Below are 23,593 nucleotides of genomic sequence, written 5' to 3'. Positions count from 1 at the left end.
TTTTTAGTCTATGTCTTATAAGATAAAGCAACCACACACTTTTTTAAAGAAAGTATTAGACCAAAAGGCTGTCAGGACTAAAAATACAAACAACAAAGAATCATTTAGCTAGAACCATATCAGGAAACCCAGGCAGAAGGTAGCAACTGCTCCCAAAACATTACACCATTGTTTTACCTACACAACAGTCATTGTTCCAGGTGAGAGTTATCAATTTCCTGTAATCAGGAATGCAGCCGTGCCTGATATCCCACGTTTAGACTACTGACGAACAAAAGCAGTAGACCATGTGCAGAGGCAACTGGCCAGATAAAAAGTTCTGTTGGATGGTTTTACATTCATAGACAACCACTTTAAATGACCTTTAGACAGATGTGTCTAGTGTGCTGAATATGAAAGAAAAAAGTCTTTAATAAAACAGACACGCAAGGTCAATTTAAGACACACACCCCTTGATTTCCAAATAACCTGAAGGGGTTTTTAATAAATCCTGAATTTCGATGCGACGTAAACAACACCGCAGAGGAAAAGGCTATATATGGACAAATGGAAAGTGATTGGTATGCTACAGGGTTAGTTTAAAATAGAAATAGGCCATGACGACCAACCAGTCAGGTGTTAAATGACTAGCAGAGCAAGATCTATTAGTTATGCCTATTATTAGACCTAATATTATGCCTATTGAGATTGACTAATGTATAAGCCAGTGGTGCTAGTATGCACAGTAAAAATCAGGCACCATAATAGCCCTGTCACAGTTTTTTGGACAATAAATTGTTTTAAATGTCACTTTAAGACCACTTTACATCGATGATATAATGATATAACAGCATAAAAAAACGAACACACATTTTCAGAGAGCAAAGAACAATAACACCTTCATTCATCAAATTGTTGAATAAAAAGTTATTTTTGTTTTCTTTGCACACACAAAGTATTCTCACAGCTTCATAAACTTCAAAACTAGTTAGAAGGGAAAACATTTCTATACATTATCTAAATAAACAAGCTTTCAATTGATGTGTGGTTTGTTAGAATACAACTATTTGAAAATCTGGAATCTTAGGGCGCAGCAAAAATGAAAATACGGAGAGAAAAAAAACGCCTTTAAAGTTGTCCAAATGAAGTTCTAAAGAATGCATATTACCAATCAAAAATTAGGTTTTGATATATTTATGGTAGGTAATTTACAAAATATATTCATGGAACATACTTAATATCCTAATGATTTTTGGCATAAAAGAAAAATCAATAATTTTGACCCATACAATGTATTGTTGCCTACTGCTACAAATATACTTTTGTATACCAGGGTCACATTTTATTGATGTCCTTACTACCTTTCTGAGCTTTGAATGTCGTAGTTGCTTTGCGGTCTTTACAAGGTCAAAAAGCTCTTGACTTGTATCAAAAATATCTTAATTTGCGTTCTAAAGACGAATGAAAGTCTTATTGGTTTGGAACGACACGAGGGTGAGTAATTAATGACAATTTTAATTTTGGGGTGAATTGTCAATTTTAGACTATTCAGACCATCAAAGATATTTAATGGCCTGATTGAATAAAACTATAAACGGTGTACATCAATATTTAAGTACTTAGTGACAGCAACGCCTGATCACTTAAGACAGACAAGTTGACTAGTTTGAGCAAACTACAGACTAAAAGATTTAGAAATTATGTAGTTTGGCGAATTGTTCTGAATAGAATATCATAGCCACAAGGAAGGCACATACGCAGTCCTCTATTAACAAAATGAGCCTCTAACCTTCCGTGATATGATTTCCCTTGATTATTTGCCTGTGCCAAAATTGCATGAATGGGTGGCTTCAGTCTAACAGTCAGCTGGTATTCTGGCTGGCATGAAAGCACACCTGCTAATGCCAACATCAAAACGAGTGGTTTGTGGCGGCTCAACAGCAAGAGAGCGCCAAGTGCAGAGGGGGGGATCATTACCTGCCATTTATTAGACAGACTGTGCCAATATGCTGCAGCCAATGTGAGTCATCTGAACACCTGCACGAACTGAGACACAATCTCTCGCCTGTATGAAGATTCATGACCTGACACTCCCAACACAGCAAAATCATGGCCTTTTTAGAAGTGGCTATCATTCATATGCAAACAGAACAACATGTGAGCCTTTCTCAGTTGTGAAAATAATTCAGCATTTCATAAAGTTTCACTGAAGTTCAAAAGGTTCTTTCAAAGTTGAGACAGCTTTTCCAATCCATGTTCAGGCCTGGGGAATAATACTGATTGCAATACTAATTGCATCCCTTCTATTAAAATGTAGTGATACCTTCGAACACAACGTTCGATATGCTCCTTTCCTCATTAAGTTTGTTACAGACGGGCATTTCATTACCGTGTCTGCTGCTCTCTCATCTACGAATGCACACTGCCAGTTAATGAGGATTAAAGTTAAACGGGTTTACAGTCATTAGAAGGTTGATCGATTTCAGGGCATCACCGACAGCAACAGTGTTTCAGGATATTAGGTGGCAGGTAAATAAGTTGACTACAACAATAAGAAAGCAAAAAGGGTTTGAAAATAAAAACATACTCCCTCTCTAGAGCAAGATGAAAGAATTCAGGCGAATAAAGATTTCTGCAGTTACATTCACAAGTCACTGAATCAATCAAATCAATAGATTTGTTCAAAAGCCTGACTCACTTAGTAATGAAACTAAGACGTGCAACAGTGGATCCTGCTTAGAACTATATTGTATATTTAAGCATTCTTCTATATATTGTTTAATTGTAAAAAAGTATGATAATCCACTTTTTAAACTCTGTCTTAGCCAAGAATATAAGTGAAACACATTGAGGGTATTATTTTTTTTAAAAATGCAACCTACTGCAATAATGAACAAAACACTCGATTCAATTCAAGTACTCAATTTTAAAAAATCCTCGACTGCATTTTGCCAGAAGTGGCACATTCCATGAACGGAAATCTATGAAAACATTGTTAGACCGTTTAAGGCTGCGTGATATATTAAACCCATTTAAAATCATAAAGCATAATGCTAATGTGAATTCACAAACTCTACGATTCAATTAAATAAATATATGCGACGCAGGTTGAATATGAGCTTTAATATTTTACATGCGTTTAGGTTATGTATGTGCATCTCAGAGCAGCTAAGTTAACTGTAAATGCTGCTCCACACAAACTGTTATAATTTACATGTGAGAAGCACCTCAAACTCCATCTCTGCATATTGTTGTGAGTTTTTGGTTTTATTATAACACTTATCTGGGATCGCAACATGCGTCATTTCATCAGATTTGTAAGGTAAATCATTTATAAACCTACACAAACACAAGAGAATACATTGATATCTTTCTCAATATGCTAACTGTTCACCATGATTTCAAAATGAAAGTTTAAACCCTCACTCAGAGATTACAATTGTTTTTCCATATATTTAAGAAATCACAGTGGTTGTTGCATTTCTGTCGTAAAGAAATTGCCAGAAATTAAAGATTAAGTGGACATTTGAATTAAATATGTTTAGTCAATATTAAACAAGGATTATATCATGCAGTAAAGTGTGAAAACAATTGTCAAGGGCAGTCTAAAGTGATTTGTTATAATGTGTAATGTACATTAGCTCTACGGTTTATAATAAATTATGTATTTTAACAGTTTTGTTCAATGAAACTATATGATTACTTGCTTTTGACACTTTATTTGAACTAATTATTATTGTTTCATTGCTATTATATGTATTTCAAGTAATTTTAAAGGGTACTGTTCACTTAGGTCCATTTTTTTACTACAAAAAAAGTATCATAATTATCCAACTACTGGATTAATTGTTAGAATAATCAACCAATTACTCAATTATTAAAATAATTATTAGTGACAGCCCGAATTGACATTCAAAAGTTGCAAATTAAAGAAATTAATTTCTTAAGATTAATAATTATAATCAGCCAGATATAAAATTGATCTGTGACCATAAATACAAATGTAAAAATGATGGCAAAAAGTAAACCATTATCGCCCGAATCTAATCAGCTATTTGCGACAAAGAATGAAGATTTTAAGATATAATTAACATTAACATCATGATTTTCTGTAAAACTGCCTTGAAACAATGTGCAATGTCAAAAGTACTGAACAAATTAAATTGACTTTTAAATCAAAGAAATAGTTGTTTTAAATGTCTGTTCCCAGCAAAATGCATCACTGTTTCCACAAAAATATTAAGCAACAAAACTGCTTTTAATATTGATTAAAAAAAAATATATATGAGTCACATTGAGCATATTGATTTGATACTGAAGACTAGAGTAATGGCTTCTGAAAAGCTAAGCATCACAGGAATAAATTACATTGGTATATATTAAAACTAAAATTTTAAATTGTAATTATCACAATATTAGTTGTTACTGTATTTTGATCAAATTAATGCAGTTTTACTGAGCATAAAACATTGAAAAAACTGAGGGTGAAACCATAGATGAACAGTTCAAACTACAGTCAAACCAAAATGTATTCAGACACCTTCAACATTTCTCACAACATTAGTTTATTCACTTTAGTTACCATATTAAAATGGTAATAAAATATGACAACAAATCAATCTTGATAATGTCATAACTTTGATAGAAAGGTAATGTAACAAAACATGGTCAAGTCAAAGTGTCAAATCAAATTTTTGGTCCCAAATTTGTATTATTTTACTGGTAGTCCACTGTATGAAGAATTTATGTGTATAATGTGTCAGTTTACTTTATTTTGCTATCCACACTTACATAAATGAACTATAGTGTCCTGCACTCACAGTAAAAATATAAAAAATTATATCTGGTGTCTGAATAATTTCTGGTTTGACTGTATATGATCAACCTTTTTAATGGAGTCTGTATGCTGTGCAGCGTGCGATGAATTGCATAAGACTGGTGACAGAAATTAGCAGCATGAGAACAGGGATAAGAATATAATAGGTATTATAATGCAGTACTGCCTAAATATTACCTGTACAGCACTGGTTAAGAACATGCACCTGTATATATATCTGTATATACTGCCCTCTAGTGGGGTTGTGAACCAACCACTGTGTAACCGGGGTAACAATGCCCTGCACAGGCGCACCAGATCGAAATCATAGCTTCCTGTCACCACAACAACCGGGCAGGGTGGGCTAACTGCTGTTCGCTGAATGCATTTCCTGTTTTCAAGCAGCGTTTCCGAAAAATGAATGAGAATACTGACCGGAGTAAAACTGGGCATTTTTCAATGGACTGGAGAGAGGGAAACCTATTTCTGGATCTATAAATACCAGACAAAAAAAAGCTGCTGTCTCGGAACATACCTAAGGTGCCTTAAAAGAATATTCCTTGTTCAATAAGTGTTATAAATCAATGATAGCATTTGTGGCATAATGCTGATTACCACATAAACAAATATTTTATATAGCTACATCTTTAGTGTCAAATGATCACTAATATGTATATTTGGTATACATATTTCAAAAAACATTATAAAAGGTTAAAAATAGCTGTGCTGCTCAGTAATTCTGTATAAAACCATAGCTCTTTTTCAGGATTCTTTGAGGAATAGAAAGTTGAAACTCTGTTAAATTCTGTTAAAACTATTGATACGTACAAATAAAACTTTTTGAAAACTGAAAAAATGTAAAAGGTCATTTCAAAATATTAATAAATACTATAACGGCATAAAAATAATACAAAAACAACACTGGACAAAATATTCCTTTAAACTGCAGACACACTTTCAATGGCTCCATCAGTAAGATAATAGCATGTCCACAAAATTGAGAATCAACATGAAGAATTTTACACTAAAAATAAATCTTTTCAACTCTTCACTCCTCTCTACCAGATAAAAGTTTATGAAGAAGAATAGCCAAGCGTTTGGTGTTTACAGCTCAGTTAAAGTCAAATTACATGGATCTTACATCACATTTACTGTAAAGAGCCTGAGAGATGAACTCATTTGAAAACCCCCTGAAGACTTGACTGCTGTAAGCCAAGTTGAGAACAAAGGATGTAGACAAGCTGAAGTCAGAACGACTGGGACTACAAACAGAACAGAAAGCTCTCATTCCATGACAGACTTATAGTGGCATCAACCCACAAACAGGTCAAAGCTGCACTTGCAAGTGAGGTGGTGTAGTGGTTAAAGCTCAGGGCTGATTAAAAATGGACAGTTGGAGTGTAGCACGATGGAATCGTGCAGACTAAATGGCTGCCGTCAGTGGCCTCTCCTGTGAACCACACAGAGAAAGCTTGAATTATTAAAGAGGAATGAATAGAAGAACAGACCAAATGAAAGGGAAACACTGGAGAGGTTCAAGGCTTGACACTTGCACGATGGAGATTCAGACAGAGATTGCTAAAAAGATGGGTCTCAGTCCAATTCCAAACAAACTCTGGTGTGGTTCGAATAGACTATGAACGCAATACGGACCAAATAGGTTGTGGATGTATCACTATGCCTTTAGGTTCGCGGTCAAAATGCCGCTGTGAACGCCAAGCGGACCAGGACCAAATGTATAATTTTTCTTTTTGGTCTGGGCCAAATGAACCAAGTGAAACAAACTATAAATGTGAACAAACTCTAAGACACTTTATCAAGTTAACAGAATTTAAACTTCTACACGCACCGCCACTCAATGTCAGTTCCAAAACAGTAGACCAATCAGAAGACCCCTGAGGCAGGGCAAGCGTTGCAAGCTTTTGTTTACAGTAGCAGGTTGACAAATACTCAAATACCAGCAAAACACTCTACATTTGGTACTTTGTAAGTATTTATTTTAGTTCCTAACTAGACAAATGTATCCAGCACATTTTACTGGAAGAACAGTTTTGAATTCAGGAAGACTTCAAGAGTTTGCACTTCTTGGAATTTCCTAGAAGTGGTCAGAAGAACAGCGAAGACGTTTACAAATATTTATTTATATTTATCACTAAAGGAGAAGTTCACTTCCAGAACAAAATTTACAGATAATGAACCCCCTTGTCATCCAAGATGTTCATATATCCATCTTTCTTCAGTCGTAAGAAAAAAAAAATTGAGAAAAATATTTTAGGATTTTTCTCCATATAATGGACTTCTATGGTGCCCAGAGTTTGAACTTTCAAAATGCAGTTTGAATGCAGCTTCAAACTATCCCAAATGCAGTTATAAATGATCCCAGCCGAGGAAGAAGGGTCTTATCTAGTGAAACAAACTTTTTTATTATTACAATTAATATATTAATATACATATATACACAATATATATTAATATACAATTAATAATTTTTTACCTTAAATGCTCGTCTTGTCTTTAACTGCCTTGAACCGGAAAAAAACAGTTCAGGCAGAGCGAGTATGTCAAAAAACTTATTTTTTCCCTCAACTTCAAAAATCATTTCAAAATCATCCTACATCACTGCAGAAATACAGAGAATGAAATGACAGTTTTTCGACATACCCTAACTGTCTTGAACCGGGGAAAAATAAAGTTCAGGCAGAGCAAAACAAGACAAGCGTTTGAGGTTAAAAAGTATATAAATTTTAATTAAAAAAAAAAAAAAAAAAAACATTTTGCTAGATAACACCCTTCTTCCTCAGCTGGGATCACATTTGGGATCGTTTAAAGCTGCATTCAAACTGCATTTATGAAGTTCCAACTCGGGGCACCACAGAAGTCTATTATATGGAGAGAAATCCTTAAATGTTTTTTCTCAAAAAACAATTTCTTTATGAATAAAGGAAGAAAGACATGAACATCTTGGATGACAAGGGGGCGAGTATATAGTGAATTTTTATTTTGGAATTAAGTCTTTAACATGCCAGGTATTTAAGAATTTTCTAAAATATTAATTGACCTTTATCAATAATATATAACATCGTTTTACGCATAAGCAAATGTATACAAACGCCCACATTAATAGTAAATGGATAATTAGCACAGTTAAGGATATAATATAAATGAGAATACAAATATTAATGTGCAGCATATTAAATAGTAGGATTCACTTAGTTTTTCTCATACACTATGCAAGTAGTATATGGTGGAGATCACATGAAAACGTATTAACAAGTGCACTTCCGTTTCATAAAGTGATGCATTTCTGAATGAAACAATATCCAGAGTGAAATAATGTTAGTGTGGCGGGGGTTATTATGCAGATTTGATTTGCTGTAGGAAGTTTAGTTTATGATGTTTCCTTTTTTTCCTCAGAAAAAAAGTGGTTAGAAGGAGTGGGGAAATTATGTTGTTGTTATACATTTAGAATAATGTGCACTGATAAACACTGAAACCAGCGAAATTTATTGAGGAAGCAAATGGGGTCAATCAGGATTTCATGTGGCCTTTATGCAGTGGATTAATCCATACTATGTGCTGGAATCCCTGAGATTCACACTCTTTAGTCCATTTGTGCTGCCTGCAGATTTATATACAAAAAAAAACACACTTATCAAATCATACTGTGCAGCTCATACTGCATTCAGAGCTTATGTATAATTCATCACTGATATATAACATTTCATATTAGGGGGCCGTCAGCCTCTTTCTACCCCTGTCGTTTCTCTTGCGATTTATCGCGGACTCTCTCTCAGCTCAACGCATCTTTTTAAAGCAAGGTATTATAAACAGCCCACTGGCCTCTAGCAGTGCAACTCTTTAAAAATTCATCAATGAAAGAGCTGCCCCCCTCCGCACCATATCAGTTTACCTTTAATTCACAAAAGCGTGAAGAGACATACATTATTAACCAGCTGCACGACCGGCCAAGCACACAACTCCCCCAAGCAAATGCACAGACACAAAAACAAACATGGACCCTTGAACATGAAGCTGCCCGTCTCACAAAAATCCTTCTTTGGTGTATCAGGGCTGCACACAGTGAGTCTTGTGACTGACATTGAGGGGAAGTGTGAAAGTTCACTTCCTTGCTTCAACACCAAGGACAATGGGTGGCTGGGTGGGTCTCTCCACCTTTATTTTCTTCCTCCCGTCTTTCATCCTGTGAATGGTACAGCCATCACATCCGGGAGAAGACAACAAATGGTGGTAAGTGTTCTGAATGGACTCCTAGTCTCATCAAAAGCATTTGTGCAACCGCGAAGGTGCTATATCTGAAGCTTCAAAATACAGTATCTTAGTGCTAAATAAATTGTAGATTTAGAACCAACAAAGAAAGAAAAAAAACAACAACAAATAAAGCCAAAATTCAAATCAAAACTCAAATCATGTGTCAATCAGTAAATAAATCTGAACAAATCTTGGAAAATCTCCATCAGCATTGACTGATGAAGTCTAATTACCGTCTAATAACTGTTCAAAGCAGGATCAACGACAGCATGTCTGGTATGCCATAAACACAGAAAAGTAGAACAATCTTTTAAAGAAAACTAAAACTAAAAATATGTATTACTGTTCAAAATTGAGGTAAATTTTCTCTCTCTTTTGGACAGGAGTTAATACTTTTATTCAGCAAGGAAGGATGCATTCAATTCATTGAAGGTGACAGTAAAGACAATTATAATGTTAATATAATAATTATTATAAATGTGACCCTGGACCACAAAACCAGAATAGCACAGGTATATTTGTAGCAATAGCCAACAATACAGGGTCAAAATTATAGATTTTTCTTTTATGCCAAAAGTCATTAGGTTATCAAGTAAAAATCATGTTCCATGAAGATATTTTGTATATTTCCTAATAAAACTATATTAAAACTTATTATGCATTGCACTTCATTTGGACAACTTTAAAAGTGATTTTTCCTCAATATTCAGATTTTTTTGCACCCTGAGAATCCAGATTTTCAAGTAGCTGTATCTTGGCCAAATATTGTCCTATCCTAACAAACTTTAGCGATGTATAAATTTAAAAAGATTGACCCTTATGACTGGTTTTGTGGTCCAGGGTCAGAAAAATCCCAAAAAGAAATTATGCATCGCAGTTTTCATAAAATACTAGGTGGCATAACTGCTTCAACCCTGTTAATAAGAAGAAATGTGACACTGAAGACCCGAGCAATGGGCTGCTGAAAATTCAGTTTTGCCATCAGAGGAATAAATTACATTTTAAAACAAAGCACTGTATTTTTGATCTAACAAATAAAGCCTTTTGAATGGTAGCAAAGTTCTTAATACAGGTTTTTCATCAGCAACAGAAGACAAAACTTCTACATCAAGTAGTTACTTACGATTCACACGTCTAGCAGCTGAGAGTCCTTCAAATGTGATTCTCCACCTCTGACTTCTGTGAATAAAGAGGGGGAAAAAAGTATTAAAAACCATCTCATTTTTACAAACCTCTTATTTTATTTAAAATGCTGCGGAAAAATAAGAAACCTCATTTCTAGTACACATCTTGATTGCCACTATTGCAGTCCACATGAAATAGAAAATCATCTATTTTCTAAACGCATGTTATTAATCTTGTGAAGGATTCATCCCTGCACAATATTTATAATCTAGTGATGTATGCCAGACATCTCCAATCATTTAGTCTACTTAAACCTCAACCATTCTTACAATTGACTGTAGGCTTGCATTTACACCTGCCTTCATCCAAATCAACAACTGATGGACAGAATCAAGTGTCTATCCTGCATTTTTTCTCGATTATCTGTTTCACTAATCACAATACGGAAAAAAGTGTCAAAGTATGACTTTTTTTGCATAAATTACAGCAGGGTCTCATTGATTTCATGTGGGTTGAAAAAAAAGTTGAAGTTGAATGGCATTTTCAATAAACCACCTCCATGTAATCAGAGACAAATTATATAGTGAAAAATTGCGCTCTGTAATTTCTTCATTCCTAACACTGTTAACACTATCTCACATGAGACTGATCATGTGAGCACTGCTGTGGCTGCTCATTAGCATAATATTAAATGCAAAAACCGCTGAACTGAATTAGTTTAGCGTGCTGCATTTTGACAACGTTAATATTAGTGGTGGGCATAGATTAATTTTTTTAATCTAGATTAATCTCACTGTAATATTGGAATTAATCTAGATTAAAATGGCTAATTTGAATTCTGCCGAAGGCATTCAGAATATGTGTGCTACCCAAATAATGACTAAAAGTAAGTCTTTGAGAACGCGTTTCTCAAGCCAGGTGGCGCATTAGACCAGGGGCTCATATCTCCTGTTTCCAAAATGCATCATAAACTGCTTGACAATTGCATTTACAACACAATTAACTATACAAACTTGTGTAACCAAATATTCCTACATTGCATGTACTTCTGCGTAAAAGGCTGCACGACGTGCGCGTTGCAGTTAAATACACAGACACGTACGGGCATGGATATTTGCGTGCATAGTCTTCGGTTAAACTGCGTTGCTTTTAGAAGCGTCAATTCAGTTGTTGCATATAGTTAAATGTCTTTATTTCGGGATTATCAAAGTAAATTATAACTCACGTACGTGCCCCAGTAAAAAGGGTCTAGCAACGCCCCTGCCCTGAAGCAAACCCGGCGGCTTCATAGCTGCATCCATGTTAGCACGTCTTGTTTGATGTGGTAATTTCACAGGCATACACACAGGTTCGAAGACTCGTTCTCGCCCCCTACAGTGCAATTCGGCTAGCCTAGGTATACATCCGCGCTAAAATATCAAGGTGAAAGTCATCATAGCTTGCGTAGTATAGACGCAGCTCCCAACCCAACTTTGAGAATAGATTAACGGCGATATTTTTTTTTTGCCCGATAAGAGTCTCACGTTAACGCAGCACATTAACGCCGATAACGGCCCACCACTAGTTAATATAGAGCGCTTTTGTAGGGTAATCTCAAAGTTAGCATCACCCTAGTAGGAACATAAATTTTTACATTGGCTTTTGAATTATTGAAGAAAAATTCTGATTCTTACACATTTTGCTAATCACAATAATCTTCAGGAATGAAAACAGCTTATGAATTTAAAAGCCTAAATACAATTTCGCAAAATACATACCAAAAGGTACATATAACTGCAGTTTCCAACAGAAATGTCCACTAGAGGCAGTAGAACAGCGAGCACTTGTAATTATTTTTGTACTCAGTTATGATTACAGCTCCATGTGTTTTGCTTTCCTAATGTAACAAGCTTGCTCTGTAGCTCAGCCAGCACAGAATTGTACTTAGGATGTGGAACCCTTGAAAAAATCCTGTGAAAAACATGACTTGCAATGAAAGGGCTGAAAGATAACAAATCGATAAACAAGCTAAAACGGCACGCGTGCGATTGCATTTTTGTACGTCGCATTCGCTTTTGCTCATACTAACGGGTAGGTTTAGGTTAGGGCTGGGCGATATGGCAAAAATGTAATCTCGATAATTTTTTTCCCATATTGAACGATAACGATATATATTTCGATATAAGCTGTTGATGCTGCCAGCTTTAAAATGGTATCCCAACAATGACTAAAGCCACAAAAATGAAAGGGTTCATTAAATTAAAGTATAGTTTATTAACAAAAACAGATTACAGATTTGGCCTTAAAAATTAAAACAACTTACTAAAATAAATTTAAAAAATAAAAGTTGTGACAGAGTATGGTAAATGAGAGTAAATGTACAAAATGTAAACATAAAATTATTGTAAAAACATAATTTGTAACACAATTATTTATTTATTTTTTATTATTATTAACACAATTGTTTATTTTCTCTATTATAGGTTGAGCTATTTAAATTAGAGGCAACCACTGCATTTTGAAACAATCTACAGTATAAATAACAAAAAATTACGACACGGTTCTTTCTTAATCGTATTAAGTGCAGACAATTCAGCAAAATTCTAAGCAGGCTACTCTCTAAATATTCAAAGTGCAAATAGAGACGGATATTTCAAGCATGATACAGAGCTATAGACATACACAACCTATCATAGCCTACATACCAATAACAGCCTAGATATGTCATGTAGCCTAATTTGCGTGCATTGGGGGGATTAAAATTGCTTTTGAATGCGCGTGCATTTTTTACTTTCGGTTTCAGTTTTAACAATCGCGCCAAACTCTCAGCTGAGCTAAGAGTCACTTTTCAGGTAGCCAAACCACTTATATAACGGAATTCGTGCTACCTTTTTTGTCGACAATTTCAACATCTTTGGATACTAACTCGAAGTTAGTTTCACTTTCGTCGCTGCTTCCTCTCTCTTTTTTTTGTCATCCTGGTATTAAGTTTGCTTCGCAAAGTGCGGTAGGAAATGAACTTTGTACTTTGACGTGCACACGCACGCTGTACGCTGATTGGCTGTTGTCGCATATTTCTACTGTGTGATTGGCTCTTAGATTAATCCATATCGAGCAAAAAATGTCTAGAGCCTATCATCGTTATTAACATAAATTTTATCGCGATTCGATATGATATCGTTTATCGGCCCAGCCCTAGTTTAGGTGTAGTGCAGATAGTACGTTAGTCACGGAGCATTAGAGTTATAGCACCACACAACGGATATTTCAAAAACTGCAGTGAGAAAAAAAACCAACGTCACATAAAATGTACCATATATGTACGTTCATCTGTTCACACAAAAAAAAAAAAACGCTCTTTTAGCACCACTCAGTTCCCACAGGAAAGTTATCATAAGACCAGGTTAGAATATAAACAAAAAAAGTCTGTGAAAACAGTTTTTACAGCCTTGGAGTAACTGCCTTTTCAAGACATGTTTAAAAGAAAGAAGAAAAAAAACATGAAAATGCATTGTTATTGAATGAACTGTGCAATGTCTTGAGATTGTGTTAATCACGGATCTCAGTTTACGCATTTATTCAAAAACGCATTGACTTCTAAACGATGGTAACGGAAGTGTTAAAACACCAGCTTGTTTCTGGGTTTTAGCCTACAGAAATTAAAAACCCCATCCCTGCAGTACTTCACCGGACATCTTTGAAAAAGCAGCATCAAAACATAGATCCAGATAATACAGAGAAAATAAGTATGACCTGAAATGCACTCCATGATGCTGTTCAACAACACAGTAGGCGTGACCATAGAGAAAAGGGGCCACCGAGAGGAAACTAGCTCATACACACACCATTCATTGTAACTTACACCACAAGAAATGTTTTCATACCCAAATTCCAACTTCTTTCACTCTGATCCCAGAGGTAATATGAGGACAGGCAACTTCCTGCTGGCTTAATACACGACAAAGACAGCAGAAGACCAAAAAAACGAAACACACCTCCATCACTGCGAGACTAGATAACATGTGACCATCTACACACACCTAGAGAAAAAAAAACAAAGAAAAAAAAAAAAGCCTCAAATTGAAACTACAGCAATTTCCCAGGATTTTTCTCAAGGACCTTTTACAAAATCGACAACAGGGAGGTTGAAACAGCATTAGGCAAGAGTGATGAATATTAGATAAGACACAGACAAAAGAAAAACCCTTGGACAACAGTCTGCTTTTAGTATAAGTGCAGTACAGCTGCCATGGCTTTTTCTCTGTACTTAGAGTCAACTTTATACGCACCACATGAGTTCCCAAGCCTGACAATTTTGATATTTTTCAGTGTAATTCATGTTTCACAAGCAAATCTTTATTTTTGCATGGTTCTAATTTGGTTGAATTGCTAGTGTTCATAAAACACTAAACCGTAAGAAACGAAAGTGTGTGAGAACTGGAGCCATAAACATTCAAAATAGTAATTACAAATAAATCAAAAATAAAGAAAAATGCTAAGTTTACAGTTTAAACCCCTATTTAATCCCCTGTTTAAACTTCAAATTCCATTCAGTAAAAAGATTTAGAGTTTCAGAGAAGCCACTCTCGTAAGACATGGAAAGTTTTTCTATGTATGACAATAGTTCTAGGCCTCTGCAGGGAGATTAAATAAATACAATCAAACTCTATTCAAAGTAAGCCTAGAGATCTAGCACTGATTCCGATGATCAAGAACACAAGCTAAAGCACACAAGAGAAAACATGCTTACAAGCAGTATTAGAAAATGTTGACCAACATTACAAAAAGGAAAAGCATTGGTGATTCCAAATGGAGATTATGGCTAAATAAACTCTACAATTGACCTCTATGGACACGATACTAAATAATATACACTGAAATCTATATAAGGGTTTTCTAAAACCCTCACATGTACTGCTGTAAAACATGAGGCATGTAAGGACGCACACTCATCCCGAAGCTATACGCACAGCAGAAGCTTTGAGTAAGGCCATAAGTGCAAAACAAATATGTAAATTAATAAAAATGCCTGCTAGCCTTTAAATCCCGACAACTGACACCTGCTGTGACAACAAATTTCCATTTGGCTGAAACACTGTCACTTTCATAAATGCAGAAAGACTTTCGCCAAAAAAAAAAAAAATCAAAGAGCAAACAGAAACCCCAGTGGTGACTTGGCACCAGTCTAATCTTGGGCCAGTGATGTAATGTTCCCATGCACACTCTGAGACAAAGGCCAAAGAAGGGTCATGTTCTTTGAAAGCAGATGTAAAACTCTAACAGATAGCAGTTTAGCATGATAGTGTTGTTGTAAACCGAGGACCTATGCCATCCACACGAAGACCACTGAGAGATTTTCTGTTGAGGAACTTCAGCAAGAACTCTAAAATATAAAAAGGTCAATGTGGTCTCCTGACAACGCCAGATCAAAGTCGCCTGGAGAATCAAATGGGGTTACAAAAGGCTAATTTAAGATGTCAAACATCTCACTTTGAATATAGAAGACAGCTCTTAGACTAATCTCAACAAAATCTCCAGTCGAATGAATAAAAATGCAAAGATTGTGTTCTGTATTTTCAGTCTCCTGGATAAGATAAATATGAGGAGCAAAACAATAGACATACTAACTGCACTATAATTGGTCTTCCCCAGCAATTTTTAATACATGAGCTCATAAATTATTAAAATTACATTCTACACAAAAACTGCATTGTGGGTGTATAGCAGCTTGAGTTGTTTACAACACACACACAAAAAAAACTTAAATCCTAAACAAATTTAAAAAAAAAAAAAAAAAAAACGTTCTTTCCCACGGAGACTGAAAGCATTTTTGAACATCAACATCAAGTCTGGCAGCATTACTATCACATGCACCTGCTGGCGTATCAGCATGTGTGCTAAAAATACGTTTGCGATACAGAAATCCTTTTGTAACCTAAATAACACACTTAAAGAGTGTCAAGTATAAGGAAAAGAGCTCAGCAAAAGTCCCATCATCACTTGGAAGTCAGACAAATGATAAAAAGGAAGGAACGTATAATGTATAAGTAAAATATTAGGACAATTACAATACAAACTGTTGCTTTCAATCATGTATGATGAAAAAAGGCTAAAAAGTAAATACAAAATCTGCACCTCCAATAGCAAAACTTCAAAAAGCATTCCTATTCCAGGACATCTGCACTATGCTACAATATTTTGTAGTGTAAGCAGTGTCTCATTATGTAAAACACATTTGTGACCTTGGACCACAAAACCAGTCATAAGGTTACATTTTTGGAAATTGAGATCTGACAGCTGAATAAATAGGCTTTCCATTGGTGTATGGTTTGTTGGGGTAGCACAATATTTGGCCTAGATACAACTATTTGAATATCTGGAATCTGAGGGTGCCAAAAAAAAATCTAAATATTGAGAAAATCACCTTAGCAATGCATATTAATAAACAAATTATTTTTATGGTAGGAAATTAACAAAATATCTTCATAGAACATGATCTATACTTAATATACTAGTAATTTTAGTCATGTATTTTTTTTTTTTTTTTTTTTTCTTTTTTCAAATGTATAATTTTGACCCATACAAGTGTATTTTTGGCTATTGCTACAAATATACCCATGCAACTTAAGACTGGTTTTGTGGTCCAGGGTCACATTTCAATTTATATAATTTAATAACTGTTAAAATGTCCTTTTTGGCCCATTTCAAAAGTTAATAATGTAGCATTGTAGACTACCTTTCTTATTAGTTCAGGTAAAATAGTAAAAAAACGAATAAATAATCAATTATTGGTGATCGACCAAAAATGTATCATCAGCAACCTGATCTCATGACGAAAACTTGTGAAATGTCCACTGAGAGTTGCCAAAAGGGTGTTCTTTTTTCTTTTACTAGAACAGCTGAACGTACATATGGTATGTTTTATGTGACGTTGGTTTAGTATGTGTCACTGCAGGTCTGACTTGAAATGTTCATTGAGTGGTGCTTAAGCCTAATGCTCCATGATGTTTTAAATTAACGTATCACCTGCACTTCACCCAAACCTACCCGGTGGTATGAACAAAAGCAAATGTGACGTAAAAACACAACCGCAAGCATGACGTTTTAGCTTGTTTTGAGCTCTCATCTTTCAGCCCTTTCATCAGGAGTCTTTTTTTATAGGATTCATACCCTGGGATTCCAATTACGAAGTCAAATTCCATGCAAGCTGAGCTACGAAGCAAGCTTGTTACTTCCAGAAATCTAAACAAACGATATGAATCTGTACTCATAACGGTGTATGAAAGCGGTTACAAGTCCTTGCTGTTTTACCGCCTCTAGTTTCTAATTTTTTTGCAGTGATATGTACTTAGTATGTATTTCACGTCTTGCGAAAAAGTTCCAACAGGTACGTTTTTATCATGAGATCAGGTAGATCATCAGTTCATTCCCATTTGTAAACATTTAAACCTAATGCTACCAGTAAAAGCATGAAGGGCAGAGCATGACCTGCACTCTTTGGCAAGTATCTTTTCCTACTCCAAGGAGTAGGTCTCCCAAAAGATCTTGAGAATGAATTTCCCTGAAATGTACAGGTCTACTAGGAATATGCCCAGCCCAAGTAGTCTAGAGCAGCATTAAGTGCTACACAAACAATCACAACCTTGCCACCTCAGCTGGGTTTCTTAATGAGAAAGTTACACTTAAGTGTCTGGGTCAAGTACATTTGATACCATGCTTCCCTCCAGAGAAGAGTTCACACCTCTCTCTACCAAAAACCAAATGCAATCCAGATGTGATGGCAGGATCTGGGTCTCAAAGCATGTGTAAGGAATCAACTTCAAGACTCAACAAGTTCAAGTGTAAATGGTGGTTGTGAAAGTTATAGAAATATTCAAGAGTTCTTAAGAAAACGGGTTCATAAAAGGTCAAATTCACAGGAAACCTTTATGTCTGAATTCTACTGCCTCAATATCAGTTTCACACTCTGTATATCCAACTAGGTTAACATTCCCCTTTCACGTAAACAAACCCTTAGCAGGTAGTGCTAATACAGCAGTGGGATGGGAGAAGTGTTATCAAAACAGTTCCTGTAAGGGTGTGAAATCTTTAGCCTCGTGTTTCTTCATCGGACATGTTCTCACAGTCCCCTGTAAAGGGGAGGAGAGGGGTTTAGGGAATCTCTTGGCTCCTGTATCAAGTGGATACTCAGGACATTCATGGATGCAGAAAGTATTAAGCAGGGTGTCAAGTCTTGGCTCAGATAGTTGAGAATTTGATCAAGTAAGATCTGATAAGCCATGTAAAGGGTTAGAGAAGCTAGTTACGAGTAGCTTGGCAAGCTTCAGTTTGAGAATAGTTATGACTTTATTAAATCTTATTAAGAGGGCAAAATAACTTTAGATTTTAGTATTAGAGCTAGGAAAGTTAACATTGCTTTCTGCAATCAATATGAACAGTTTAACATGTATAAAAAAAATAATAATCACATTAAGAGCCAGGGGTGTAAACTTTTGAACAGAATGAAGAAAACAGTATTAAGAATCAAGTGTATGTAAACTTTTGAACTGGGTAATTTTTATAAATTTAACTAATATTTTCTCTTATATGCGACTATATGCTAATATCTTACTCAGGTCAGTGCTAAAAAAAAAAACAATACGCATTTTGTATGATCCCTCTTATTTTGGTAAAATAATTAACATTTAGCAGATTCTGCAAGATGTATGTAAACTTTTGACTTCAACTGTGTGTGACACTTTCTTTACAGACAGTGTGTGTTAATTCAGTTAAATCATATATTACCAATATATTATACATATTACTAATTTTAAAAATACCAGCCAATTTGTTTTAGTTTGGCAAGTGTTCATTTTTGGACTAACCCAACAAGTTAACTTTAAACTATATAGTTTGGCAGGAATTTCATATGAATCAAAAATGAAGTCTGGGGCTAATGGTTAGCAATTGTATAACTAACAGAAGAATCATAAACTGTTACTAAAATGCAGGTATTTTGAATTACAACAATGGGATTTGAGACAGTGAGCCAAGATTTAGAAGCAACATCTGGGGACCACACAGATCTACTATAGAAATAAAAAAGCAAACTATTTAACTGTAGAGGTACACATAGAAAAAAAAAACAGTCTTTCCCTGAAACACAAAATCAAAACACCTACACAACCAAATTTAGTTTAAAACTAAGGCAAAGGGTGGACAAAGACAAATTGCACTTATAAGCACTAGTGCTTTTTAACTACACAAGGAAAGGCCAAATATCCTACTGTGAGACGTGAGACATGAAACAAAAAAAAGAAAAGCAAATTTCCTTACAATAATTTCAAAAATCACACAATACCATCTGTCTGACAAGGTGTCACTTGTTCTCAGATCAGAAGCACCGGAGGAGTGTTGGCACGGCTGTACCTGGAAGTGAATCAGGAGGAGCTAGAGAACAGCATTCATAAATCATAGCAGGAATGTGCTCTCGTTTCCTCCGCCCGTCCGGCTGCTCTTCACAGAGGTGTTGGTGCTGTGGTTCAAGGCAGCATAAACATGTTTTTCTCATAAGACTCTTGGATTGGGTGGGGTACCTGATCTGAAATCAGCATGCTTTTATTAGGAGCAGGCTAAACCTGACAGTCTGTGCAATGATATAAAGTCAAGCAATGTGGCCCATGGCACAGCTCCACCGTTGAGGCCCACCGCAGAGATCCACGGCTAGGCTCAGGTTACAGTGCGTTCAGGTTCAGATAGCGACGGGTTGGGCCAGCAAGCGTCTACTTCAGTTACAGAGAAAAAATGTGGATCAAAGTCAGAGAGACAAAAGAGGGAGTGGTGAAACTAATAATATAATCCATCATAATTCAACCTACATGATTCTACATACTCTACAGCATCAACAGTAGAAACATCAGTCTTTCCTCATGAGTTTTGTTGACAAGATGAATCACTTTATCACTTAAACAAACTGAGAATTACTAAATCAAAGGCCAGGGTTTCATTACAAGATTTTCACTCGTTTACATAGTTGGAGAATCAGCGGGAGTTGAAATATTTGGAATTGACTTTGCAAAGACTCACCCCTTCATTACTGTTGCCATGTCCGACAAACCTCTCACGCCACACACTCTCATGAGAAATACTATCACAGAACAAATAGGAAACTGAAAACTAGAGCTGGACTAAGTCAATATCAATATATATTGCAAAACTTTTTTTTTAATAATTATACGATTTTTAAACATTTCCAGTATTTCAATATACAATACCAGCGTTTCCCCATACATTTATTTGTGGCAGTTGAACAGCCTAAACATGAGCACGGCACGTTAAAAATCAAAACGCGGTGCAGGTGTTTCATATGAATGCATCTTTGAAGGGAACCGACCGTCTTCAGAAAATTTTCAGCAAAGGCGTTTTAATTTCTGATAAAGCAGCGTTCATGAACTCTTTGTTCATGAGCCAGGGGGTGAAAACTTTTTGAATTTGAAGATCAAGGTAAATTATACTTAATTTGTCTTCCGGGAAACATGCAAGTATCTTCGGTTGCTTCCAAAGGGCAGTACAAAAAGAAAAAAAAAATTATTTCAACAAAATAAATATGTGGACATCTTCATCCTGTTCAAAAGTTTTCACCCCCCGGCTCTTAATGCATCGTGTTTCGTTCTGGAGCATCAGTGAATGTTTGAACCTTTTTTTAATAGTTGTGTTTGAGTCCCTCAGTTGTCCTCTGTGTGATTTTTGAGATCCATCTTTTCACACTATCACTGCTGGAAAGCGCTCAAATATGCAAAAGATGCTGGAAAACTGAAGAATCTGCAGGACCTGGCAAATTTTGCTGAAGAAAAGTGCTCAGTTTAACTGTTCAGAACAAACAAGGGACTCATGAACTACCATCACAAAACAAACACAAAAAAAAGTCATAAATCATCCAGGTAACCACACACAGTATTATATATGATCTCTCTTATTTTGTTAAAATAATTCACATTTTCACAGATTTTCACACAAGCGGTTCCCAATCTTTCGCATGCATCTGTAATCAGCCTATGTTATAGTTTAAAGTTAAAGACATTAATATTAATCAGGTGAGTCTGAGAATCTTATGTTTATTTGACGTGATTCCACATTTCTTGTTTGTATGAAGGATAAATACAAATAAAAGGTGAACATTAATTTATGGTTTCATAGACTTGGCTAACTCATTTTTCAGAGGTTTGTAGGTACAGACATCTGTTGTGGGGATTTTGGCAGTTTTTCAGAGGCTTTTAATATTGTTCATATTAATATCAGATTTATGTCATATCAACAGAAATTAAGAAATATCGCAATATACATTTTGGCCTTATCCAGCCCTACTGACAACATGCAGACAGACAAGATAGAGCATGTTACTTTTGGTATGAAACAGTTGTAGCTTCTAAATTTCTTTTTTTTTTTATGAAATTCAAACAATAAATAGTGTTTTGTGGCTCTTTAATGTGTCATGACAGATCGCTGTAGCTCCTCATTTCAAGACGCATGTGAACAGATCATCTCTTCCTCTTTAATAGTTATAGCACAAAAAAAAAATATGAACGAAAATTAGAAGGTATCGTGTTTTAACCTCAGAAAGATGTCAATATACACATTTTTATTTTTTTTAAGTTCAAGGTTACTGATGTTAACCTACTCTCCTGCTCGTTTGTCAGACAAAATGTCAGATTCTGTGTTTTGGTCAGATCACCTGTCAATCACGTTCCATTCAAATGGTCAGTTAAAACACTTTTACATGTCTTGAAATGACAAATGTTAAAATTGCTTACCATTTTCCATGGAAACCAAAATACACCTCAACCAAAATAAAGTCGTTTCTCGTCAGCTTGCAGAATATATTAACCCTGAGCAGAGTCAAGATGAGTTATTTCAAAAGCGAAGCTTCTCTAAAAATTAAAAAGGGGACACCATTCATGCCAAACACACCGTTAAATAAATCTCTAATGGGAAAAACCCATGGCAACGTCTGAAACGGTATATTCAAAAAGCCAATCTCAGACCTCAAAGGACATCAACATCTAACCAATCACATTTCATTAGCTGCCTCTTACTAGAAAATGTTGGTTGAGTTTATCAAAGCAATATCTACCTCGAGATCAGAGTTAACAGGCCACAGAAGTGCATTAAGTAATAGACTGAGCAGATAACATGGACAATTTCCATTGGACCATCTCTTATTTCAAGCCCGAGCCAGACGACTGACTAGAAAGAGCCCATTGGGGGGGGGGGGGGGGGTCTGGTAAACATATGGCTGTACGGCTGGGAGAGGTTCAGATGTTTTTACCACTGTACTGTTATTGTAAGTGCCCCACACATCTCTGGGAGAAATTTTTATTCATTCTGTCAGGCCTTTGAGGGAGAGACATCAGAGAGGTAAAGCAAACCTAACAGGCAGAAATGAGAGGAAAAGGTTGAATTCGGGAAGATGGGGAGCAGGGAAAGAGCATGTCTCTTATTCTCCATCTAATCTTATCATCTCCCTCCTCTGAGATGATCGCCATCCAGATGGGCCAGCAGTCTCAAAAAGGCATTTGTCTTCATTAGATCTGAGAAAATGAATAAACAGACTCTGCCGTCTGTTTTCCCCAAGCAGACTGTGGGCAAACAGGAACCAGGTGCACAGTAGCAAACGCCTGCACTTAATAACAGATATGATACACCTTGACACCTACACATTCAGTGTTTTAAACACACGGGTTAATGACAGAGTCCACATTTTGTGCCATTTGTATTCTTGTTAGTTTAATGATTTTAGGGTTTAATATGATTTTAGGAACTAACAAATGTTAGTCCAACAGTGGGAGTTTTGTGGATTCCAAAAAAATAAAAAAAATAAAAAAAACTGTCTACAGGAACAGCCGCCAGTTCTTTTGTACACTTTTGATAACACTTTACAATAAGGTTCATTAGTTAATGAACTAAGAATGAACAATGCATTTATTAATCTTAATCTCAGCATTTACTAATGCATTATTAAAATTAGAGCAGCAAAATATTTATATATAATAAATTATATACAAGTGTTTACATACAAATACACACAAATATTTTTTCAAATATACGTGTATTTATATAAACACACATAATAAATATACACAGTATACATATGCAAACAAACTTATTTTAAATCGATTAATCGTGACTAATCGTTTTGCAGCTAATTAAAATCAAGTTGTTTGTTAACATTAGCTAATGCACTGTGCATAAACATGAACAAACAATGAACACCTGTATTCTTATTAACTATTATTCAATGTTAAAAATTTATAGATATTGCAATATCATTATCGTGAATTCTTTTGTCTATAGTTTTAGTGTCTATACTTGTCTATATAAGCCAAGCTAAATGTTTTCCATGTCAACACATGTGAGTGCACACATCTTAAATTAAATTTTAAAGTAGTA

General features: G+C 35.4%; 1 protein-coding gene across 1 annotated transcript in view; it reads right to left on the bottom strand.

The window, feature by feature from the left end:
• fbxw7 (F-box and WD repeat domain containing 7) overlaps window positions 1-23,593 on the bottom strand; it is a 218,485-nt gene that overhangs the window by 164,659 nt on the left and 30,233 nt on the right. The window contains exon 2 of the mRNA XM_073842445.1: window positions 10,188-10,243. The gene's annotated coding sequence lies outside the window, so the exon portion shown is untranslated. The remainder of the gene's footprint in view (window positions 1-10,187; window positions 10,244-23,593) is intronic.

The sequence above is a fragment of the Garra rufa genome, chromosome 6 (genome assembly GCF_049309525.1).
Source record: "Garra rufa chromosome 6, GarRuf1.0, whole genome shotgun sequence".
Classification (NCBI taxonomy): domain Eukaryota; kingdom Metazoa; phylum Chordata; class Actinopteri; order Cypriniformes; family Cyprinidae; genus Garra; species Garra rufa.
This window is presented reverse-complemented; position numbering and strand designations above follow the sequence as displayed.